Here is a 511-nt window from a genome sequence, read left to right on the forward strand (position 1 = left end):
TGAGGACGTGTTTAGCATTATATACTTTCTTCCACTCCTTTCTAAAAAGGGAACAGAGAAAAAAAATCTACAAAGCAAGAGAGAAAAAGGAAGAGATTGTGGGGGAAAAGGAGCTTAAAGCCTTCTCTCAGGTGGTTTCTTTAACGCCCTATCTTGCCCCGAGATATAGCCTATTGATCGTATATATCATTATGTCTGTACATGAATTTCTTTATTCCCTAATTCGTAATTGAATTCTGTTTCTTTAATATTTTTAGCTTTTCTCTGTTTTCTTCTAATTCTCAAATTTCACATTAACTTATCCTTTTTTTTCTTCTCTCTCCTTTGCTAAGTCTCCCTTGTCCATATTTAGTATTCTCTTATCATCGTATTTCCTGTTCTTTTTCCTTAACTAATTTTAGATAATAATGGCATTCCTATTTTCTGCTTATGTTTTCCCCGTCCTTTGCTCTGAAGCTACACTGTTTTCATCATCACTGTAATAAGCATAATTACTGTAATGCTTTATTTT

The 511-nt window shown here is 33.1% G+C and overlaps 1 protein-coding gene across 1 annotated transcript in view; it reads right to left on the bottom strand.

Annotated features, from left to right (window-relative positions):
• Window positions 1-511, bottom strand: part of LOC119594224 (discoidin domain-containing receptor 2-like) — a 7,055-nt gene that overhangs the window by 5,951 nt on the left and 593 nt on the right. The gene's annotated exons all lie outside the window — the stretch shown is intronic.

This window comes from Penaeus monodon, chromosome 33, assembly GCF_015228065.2.
Source record: "Penaeus monodon isolate SGIC_2016 chromosome 33, NSTDA_Pmon_1, whole genome shotgun sequence".
In the NCBI taxonomy this organism is placed as follows: domain Eukaryota; kingdom Metazoa; phylum Arthropoda; class Malacostraca; order Decapoda; family Penaeidae; genus Penaeus; species Penaeus monodon.